General features: G+C 42.2%; 1 long non-coding RNA gene across 1 annotated transcript; it reads right to left on the minus strand.

The window, feature by feature from the left end:
• Positions 1 to 6,248: 6,248 nt before the first annotated feature.
• LOC114033861 lies at positions 6,249 to 8,301 on the minus strand. The gene is made up of 2 exons (XR_003568044.1): positions 8,223 to 8,301; positions 6,249 to 6,576 (listed from the first exon to the last, which is right to left on the minus strand). It is a non-coding gene; the product is annotated as an uncharacterized LOC114033861 (long non-coding RNA).
• Positions 8,302 to 8,357: the final 56 nt, after the last annotated feature.

The raw sequence follows: 8,357 nt of genomic DNA on the forward strand, positions 1-8,357 counted from the left end.
TATATGTATACACACATATTGTGTACAATATATGTATACACACATATACGTATATATGTGTATATATGGTTTTTTGCTCTGGCCTGGACCAGATTCTAGGCCTCCAAAGAGAAGAACATATGCTCTAAAAAGTGTTTAAGCACTGCTTTTAGCAGCATAGGCTTACTGAAACACAGATGGCTCATGAGATTGGAAATGTGATACTTGAAGCCTTTTAACAGTTTTCTATATTCTCCACACGCTCCTCCTGGGCACTCTCAATCAATCCTACCTTACTTGCTGTGATTAAGAGTTTTATCCTTACACTTTTTATGCATTTTTCTTAATATCAAATAACTGCTAGCTATAGTCCTGTATCTTGCATCAAAGCTGTTACTTCCTGCAGTGGTGACAAGTAAATAAGTAGAAATCATTTCTTTTCAACCCATTTAGAAGTTAAGGTTCTCTCTCAGTTTATTTATACATACTAAGGAGGAATGACCCAAGGAACTCCTACCACAAAGGCTCTGAGCAACCTACAACTTAATAGAAGTCCTAGGGAGTTGTCTGAGATACGCAGAGGTCAGTCGAGGGTACAGGGTCTCAGGCCGGCAAGCATGATTTGAATTCAGGTATTCCTAATTCTAAATTCAGCACAATATCCATTAGCCTCTTTTATACATACGGTGTGAGAATAATGTAAATTAAACTTCCTATTTCTTTCAAATTATTCAATGGCAGTGAGTTTTTAATCTATCAAGGTCAATATGTTATAGCCAATCTTTACACTCACATGAAAGTCCAAGTCCAACTCCTCATTTTATAAGAGAACTAAGGCCCTCAGAGTTAAGTAATTCGCCCATCATCAGAGAGGAAGTAACTAGCCGACAGGGTTTGAGGCCTTTAGTCTCCAAATTCAGTGTTCTGTCCCGTCACTTTTATCAGTTCTCCTCTCTCAGGACTTTGCATATCATCTGAGTCTAGTTAGTTGGGGGTGGAGGTGGAAGGGTGAAGGAACACTTATAAAAGACTTTTAAGATATTGATTAGACAGAGATAACCCCAAAGTTTGTTTCCAGTCTTCTTTACTTCCCTCAAAGTACTCTCCAATCCTGCTGTTCCTGAGAGAAGACACTCCATCTCCATCTCCCAACTCAGTGCTTTTTCACTGCTTGTCCATAATAACTGGAATACTCTTCCTCCTCATCTCTGCCTTCTGGCTTCTTTCAAGACTTTCTACATTCTGCATCCCACCTTCTGCAAGAGGTCTTTCTCTCCAGTCTCCTCCACTTACTAATACCATTCTTCTAAGATTACCTCCAATTTACTTTGTCCAGATCTTGTATGTAAACAGTTGGCTCCTCCATTAGAATGTGAACTCCCTGATGGCAGGAACTGTTTTTGCCTTTATTTGTATCCCCAGCACAGTGTCTGGAACATTTAGTTGCTCAATTGTTTCTGATTCTTCCTGACTCTGTGGACCATGTCATGCCAATACTGGCCATGGGGTTTTCCTGCCATTTCCATTTTCCAGTGGATTAATGCAAACAGAGGTTAGCTTTGCCCTGGGTCACATGACCAGAAAGTGTCTGAGGCTGGATTTTAACTCAGGTCTTCCTGACTCTAGGCCCAGCACTCTATCCACTGAACCACCTAGCTGCCTCTACTAGCTGCCTATGTCTGGTACACAGTAATCACTTAATAAATGCTGGTTGACCAATTTGATTAAACAGAGAAGGATATAGTTACGCTTCTTGAAACCTTATCTGATACCCTCAAATTCAACAGGCAACGCTGCTGCCGGCCCTCCCATCACCATCACCTTCTCACACGCAAGAATCACAGAATTTTCAAGCTTCAAGGGAATTCCTCACTTTACAATTGAGGAAATTGTGATCTCATCAGGTCAAGTGCCTTGCCTGAATTATTCCCTACCATTTGGCATTCCCAACAGAAACAGCAGATGATGCCAGGAGCAGTCACATCCCTGCCTGGCTTGCAGACTTTACTATGAGATTGTCCTTCATTAGTTTAATTATATAATGAGTAGACATGTAAATATTGATAAGGAAATTAAATAAGTACCTTTCCAAAGGTATTTTTAAGCAATTCCTCTTCAATCTGGTAACCACAAATAAATTACTAAATGCATAAAAAGTATTCAGCATAAACACAGGTATTTTCACAAGGGAAATAGTAAAACAAGACATAAATATATCCCCATACCATTTGTAGTTGAATACAAAAAAAAATTTTTTTTTAATTGTCTTTCCGTCTTACCTTCACTGCTCTGATCACAAACTTCACTGGGACCCCTAATGGCAAAGTATGAATGAATTTGCCAGAGATTCAAGGCCTTCTAGAGTCCAGTGTCACCTAACTTCACAGAGTCCTTTTAGCTTATTTCCTCCCCCTATACTCTGCTCCCCCCAATTTGGACCCCTTTCTGCCACAATATCCCTGCTCTGGCGGTCCCTATCTCTAGCTTCCATGCCCTCACTGTTTTTTTATTACATGCTATAGAGCTTATGTCTAATCCTCCTATTAGGCTGTGATTCCATATATCTTCCTCACTTTCTGGCACACTGCTCTGCAAACAACAGGTCCTTAAGATACTGAACAGCTTTCTTTCCCTCCTTTTTATTCTTTATTATGGGAGAGGGGAGGGAGAATTGATATATTAGACAATAAAGGCAGTGTGAAAACAGAAAAGATATCTGTAGTTTAAAAAAAAATTAAAATAGGATAGCATATGATAAAATGTGAATTGTGCAAAAGAAGTCAGAGAAGACAGAAGATGGTATTTTGGGAATGCCAGGGTTTGAGCCTCTAACATAAACAAGTCACTTACTGTGAGCCTCACTTTGCTCATCTTTAAAGCAGAAATAACTGTATCTAAAACACCTACCTCACAGGGCTATTATAAGGATGAAATGAAATCATACATACAGACTTTAAGCTTTTTTCCCTCTACTAGGAGGGCTATAAAACTCCAGCACCAATGCAAATGGACAACTCCTCAACTTAAAGTTTCAGAGAGTTGTTTGGGTGGGGCAGGAGCAATTAAATGACTCGTTCAAGGTCATACAGGTCATATGTGTCAGAAGCTGGCCCTATTTCCAATATCACACACCATCTCTCGAACATCGGCTAACAGCATTAAAAACATAATGTGCAACGGAAAGTTGAGGAAAGGTTCCCAAAAGATGGGACTGAAGCTGGACTGTGAAGGAAGGTGAGGTAGCTGCAAACTTTGCAAGAAGAACATGAGCAAAGGCAACAGTGTTCAGATTTCAAACAAACAGAAAAATTCTATGTAGACTACACTGCAGAGCCAAAAGAAAACACTACTGCCCTTCAGGTTTACTGCAAACACTTCTGAAAGGTTCACTTGCACATACTTTCAAATAAAAAATTCAAATTTGCCAGAACATAGAACCATTTTTCCATGGGTGAATAAAAGTAACTACTTGCATCAGACTTGTTACATTTTCAGTTTGTAGAGGGTGATAAATCCATTTGCATTCCTATATGACAGGGGTGTAAGGCTTAAGGGGAACAGAAATTTGTCAGCGTGTGAAGTTATATAGCAATAAACCTTATTTGTGGAAGGTGGAGTTGACTAATTAGATAAGGCATGAAACACTCCCATTACATACACTGATTTCTACTGTGGTCCAAGTTCAATTCCTCCCAACACACATTAACAGACTTGGTTTACAGAATTCCAGTCTCACCATTAAGAAACACCTGTGATTACTTCATGGTCAGTTAAGAACAGATAAATTTAACTATAAACTTAGGAACATCACTTACCACTATTAAAGTAACATTTGTTCTGTATTAAGGTATCAAAGATGAACATAATTAGACTGCCAGAAGCTAAATAATAGAGCAGTTCACCCAACCTAGTCTGCCAACATTATTGTAAAATAATTCCCTTTTAAATCTATACACTTATAAATGTTCCCAGGGATTATTATGTTCAGGGAGTATAAAATAAATAAAAACCATAGCTAAATGAAACATTTGTGCACACTTCTTTTTATTCTGGATATCAAACTGCTTCCCCATACTACAAGGCCATTTTGCTTCACTTTCCATTATATATCGAAATAGAATATCTGAAAAAGGAAAATGCACTGCAATTAAATCTAGCAAAAAATGACGTGTTGTCTCAACCTGTGAATGTGTACAGGATCACTCTAAACAAGGAAAACACAGTTTTACCAAAAAAAGACAGTAGATTTTTCTTAATTTCTCTGAGACTAGACACAATATGATCCTGCCAATAACATCAAAATTAAGACATTTCACAGACACCTGAAAAAAAAAATACTGTAATTGTTAATAGAAGCCAAGTGGGCAATTGGAAACATTTCTTTCTGGCGAGAGTATAAGAAGTGTCCATTATAAATCTTGTTTTCACGGTATTTGGCTGAGTTATTTAAAAAAAATTTTAAAAACATTAAACTGAAATTAGTTGTTTCTAACTATAAATCGAATAGCATGCTAATTAAAGTGTCCATTAGAAACATATGACAAGCTGTTAGGAGCACACTGCATATTATGTAAGTACCAAATATATCAAAGCAATCATCAAGTTGTAGGCTTTCACATAAACTATTATACCAATTCCAAAAGGAGTTATTATGGTACCACATCAACGATCAGAGGATTACATTACTACTGTACTTAGTCTTGCTCGTGTTTGTACCTACAAACAGGTGTCTTAAGATGTCTAGAAGTAAAGCCCAAAGTAAACTTCAAGCAATATCATCTGACAAGAAGTTAAATCAACTCCAAATAAATTACTGTACTCCACCAAATCATCATTAGAAAATACACAGCAACCTCAGATAATCTAATATGAAGTCAACAGTGTGAGGGAAAATTTTTTTTCTGTCTATATAATGCATGAAAAACTAAATTCACCTTTAAACTATTTTATAAAACAGCCATAATTCATGCAGTTACTTGCTAATGTCACAGCTTCATTACAGAGTTAATATTACATGATTATGAAGTCAAAGCACTTAGAAATGACTAAGTGAGAAGCATGTACTAAACTCTAAATTGCAGCTATTTTTGTTGTGAAGTTAAACAGCTAATTTTATGGTAACAATATAGGTGTGCTTTATAAAGCAGGTGTGTTTAATCTTTTGCACTTGTGGTATGCAAATTACAGTAATCTTCAGTAATACAGTAAGCAAAAATTCCTTCATCATAGGAATAGATTCAAAATATGAGAAAGAAAGAAAAGAAGGAAGGAGAAGAAAAGAAACATTCAAAGTTAGGTTCACATATAGTGAGTAGTTTCAGTCCTGATTTATCAAAAAAAAAAAAAAAATTCTGAAGAAACAAGCATCCTTCCTGTCTTCTGTTAGGCTGACCTGGCACTACAAATAATGATGTACATAAGCAGCATAGAAAAGATTGATGATGCTTCAGAAAAGGCTAGCCTAAACAGGCAACACAAAACATTTTTTTTTTTGCTAAGAACACCAATTCACCAAAGTTCTAAATAAGACAAACCTAAATAAAGAGACCCATCAAAAGCTGGAGAGTTCTCAGAGATAATCAAAGGTACAGCACTAGATTACAGACAACACTACCTACAAAACATTTTCAAGGCTTTAAGCCACTTCAGTGGAAAACACTGGAGTTTTCTCAAAGGTAATTACACCAGCAGCAATCAGACCACAGCAGACAGATAAATCTGTTCTAGTATTCTCCTGGCCCCAGCAGGAAGCCAAATGTAAGACTTAAAAAACAAAAACACATCACATCAACATACACAAACACCTGGAATGAGCTTTTCACTGCCAGTGGGACTTAAATATGGCCTAACCCCAAAGCCTTTAACTCAGTATCCTTGAAGGAGAACAGCAGGTGAGGGCGCGCCATGGAGGAAAAGGTATCTCTCTTGCCTTATCTGCATAGACACCTGGAAGTTGGGAATTCAAGACTTGGGGTTTGGGGAAAACGAAGTATAGCAACCTGAAAGTTGGGGAAACTTTCCTCCATAGCCAAAAGGGCAATCTGGTGAAACAAACATGGGAAGTTGTTCAACTCTCTGGGGCTCAGTTCCGAGAACAGGCCATTAATCAGCTGAAATCCAAGAAAAAAACAAACCAAACTCTTTTTCCCTTTAAGCATCTCAGCTGCAGCAGCAGCAGCAGCAGCAGCAGGAGGCATCCCTGAAGACGCTCACAGTGCTTCTCGGAACAAATAGCTGGGGAAAACTATGTGTGGTTTACACTTGAGCTCTTACCTCCTGGATAGGTGTTCCACAAGGCTGATTCCCGTCTCCATCTCCCTCAGGTAGACCAGTCCAACGTGTCGCCATTATTTCATTTCAAATTACAAAGGAGGGATAAATCCTCTGAAGTCCACATTGGAGGAAAAACCCACAGGCACACACCCACAGCGATGCAATTCCAATCAAGCCCCAGTGAGGGGAGAGAGAACGAAAGACAACGGGGGCTGTTATATTTCAAAAATAAACAAAAAACACCTTCTTCAAAACGCCAAGATAATCACTTTGGACTTCAAACGAATTAGGGATCTTCTTCCATTTCTGATGGTTGGAAAATAGCTAAAAAGAAAAAAGAATAAAAAAATGAAGAACGAAGAGAGTAACAAAGATGTGTCTAGGCTTGGGGTAAGGTTCTCTCTACCCCTTCAGCTGCCCATCCCTGAGACAACTGCAGAACCTGGTCATCTTCCTCCTCCTCCTCTTTCTCCCATCCACAGAGTCCAGGGGGATCGGAATGTGAAGAGCAAGAGGACCCCCACCAAAAGAAATCCTTTCCTGGAACAAGTTAACCAGAATAAACTCTCCATAGCCAAGGTAGCCCTTTCTCCTAATTAGGGACAAGGCGGCTCTTTTCACCCTTTGAATGGTGCATTAGTCCAGCCCAAGATTTCGTCTGAATATATTCCTCTCCCCCACCCCATAACATCGTACAAATCAGGTAAAGCTCCTGTAACCAGTAAAGTGGGAGGGGGGGATACTCCAGTTTCAGCCCAACACCCGCGGTTCTGGAGACTGGCACTGACAATTTAGGGTGTGGGTTTTGTTTTTTTTTCCTAAGGCATTTCAACAACAAAGTTCTGGGGGCAGAATATAGAATCTTCTGCATTCCTCCGAGACCACGGTTAAGTGAATTCCTCACCAAGTATCTGAAATAGGATAATGTTTTTCAAACACACCCACCCCCATTCCTCCAACCCCCCCCCCACATCCTACCCTCAAACTATATGAAAACAAGCTTCCGATTAGGATGACCGTTTGATGGGCTCCAAGTCGAACGGTGCCCCCTCCTCCCTTGGATAATTAAGGTGAACACAATTCGGGGCACCCTTTAAAACTCTAGACACCCCCCATCTCCTCCCTCCCTGTAAGCCCCTTTCCCACTGCAGCTTCTCTCTTCTGCGGAGGTGGCTGTTTTCTTTGGCTGGCAGGGAGCAGGGATGGGTGGGGAAGGAATGGAGAGAGCAGAACGGAGGGGAACGACGCTGGTGGGGAACCCCAGGGCCCGGGGGCCTTAACCTTTGGGGGGTGTCATCAACCTCCCTCGGTAGTCCGGTGAAGCCCTTGGACCCCTTCTGGGAATCATGTTATTAGAGACAGAAAATAGGGATTGTAGAGGAAACCGATCATATGGAAACAGAACGATCAAGACGGTACAAAAAAATGTTAAGTTCAACGACCCCAGGCTAAGCACCCCAGTACGAGGGTGGGTCCGGCACAGTGGCCGCAGGGGGTGGCTTACTACTTAAGTTAACGGGCGTCCCCTGCCCATTCTAGCCCTGCCGAGACACACACACACAGAGACACAGAGACACAGACACACAGACACACACACACACACACACACACCTTTAAATGGGGGGGGGGGAGTGAAAAACCTCCCCGACCTACCCCTGCTTCCTCCGCCCCTTCCCCGGGGAAATGGAGGCCCCGAGATGTGGGTCCGGGGAAGCGGGAGGGCGCAGCGCTAGGCCGCGGCTTCGGTTAATATTAATGAGGCGGCCGGCAGGGGCCGGGCCGGGCCGGACACCTCGGCGGTCGCGGCTGCCGCCGCGGCCGGCGGCCTTTGTGCCACTTCCTCCCCGGCCTCGGCGCGCGTGCACACACGCACATGCACACTCACGGCTCCGCTCCAACTTCTCCCGGGAGCGCCTTCCTGTGCCCCCCCCACGCCCCTCGCCCACCTCCCAACCCACAGCCCCACGCACCGGGCGCCGGCTCGTGCCGCCTTCTCGATGCAGAGGAGCCGCCCCCGACCCCTCCCGGGCACTGCCACGACCTGCCCCGGCCGGGCCGTGTGGGGGGCGGGGCGGCCGCTGCCGCCGGGCTCCGGGGTCCCTGGG

This window comes from Vombatus ursinus, unplaced genomic scaffold (assembly GCF_900497805.2).
Source record: "Vombatus ursinus unplaced genomic scaffold, bare-nosed wombat genome assembly UNPS02007567.1, whole genome shotgun sequence".
NCBI lineage: Eukaryota > Metazoa > Chordata > Mammalia > Diprotodontia > Vombatidae > Vombatus > Vombatus ursinus.